This window comes from Penaeus monodon, chromosome 33, assembly GCF_015228065.2.
Source record: "Penaeus monodon isolate SGIC_2016 chromosome 33, NSTDA_Pmon_1, whole genome shotgun sequence".
Lineage (NCBI taxonomy): Eukaryota > Metazoa > Arthropoda > Malacostraca > Decapoda > Penaeidae > Penaeus > Penaeus monodon.
This window is the reverse complement of record NC_051418.1, coordinates 10,249,782-10,250,262: the sequence shown is the minus strand read 5'-3', so window position 1 is coordinate 10,250,262 and position 481 is coordinate 10,249,782. Positions and strand designations below refer to the sequence as shown.

The 481-nt window shown below is 31.6% G+C and overlaps 1 protein-coding gene across 1 annotated transcript in view; it reads left to right on the top strand.

Annotated features, from left to right (window-relative positions):
* LOC119593993 (eukaryotic translation initiation factor 2 subunit 1-like) overlaps window positions 1–481 on the top strand; it is an 8,312-nt gene that overhangs the window by 4,963 nt on the left and 2,868 nt on the right. The window lies entirely within an intron of this gene.

Below are 481 nucleotides of genomic sequence, written 5' to 3'. Positions count from 1 at the left end.
TTTTACTTTGTTTTATGCAGGAAATATGGTGCACATAGAACTTAGGCCAGGATTTCTTTCTTTCTTTCTTTTTCCCCTGTACATTTAAGTCGGTGTTTTGTAAGTTTCAGAATGGTACTGATTTCCTGCTCCTAAATTTTCTAACCATCTGGCATTTGATGCTAGATTTCTTTTAGCATTTATGCTAAGATGTTTCATTTGATGTAATTATTAATAGCTTGTTAAGTAGAGAGAGTTTCCATAAGTAGCAGAAAAAAAGTAAATTTTCTTGTCTTCAAACTATGTACTTGCATTGTTTTCCCGTATTTCCCCTCTACATTTTCAGTTCTGTCTTTTTTATCTCTAATTATATCCTTTGTCCTCATAACAAAGAAGCTATTAGATTCCCTTGTTAAAGAAACAGCAGCACAATTTCATGTTATAGTAATTTGATAATTAAGACTAATCATTTGTAATTATAAAGTTGCCAGGCACCTGTTAC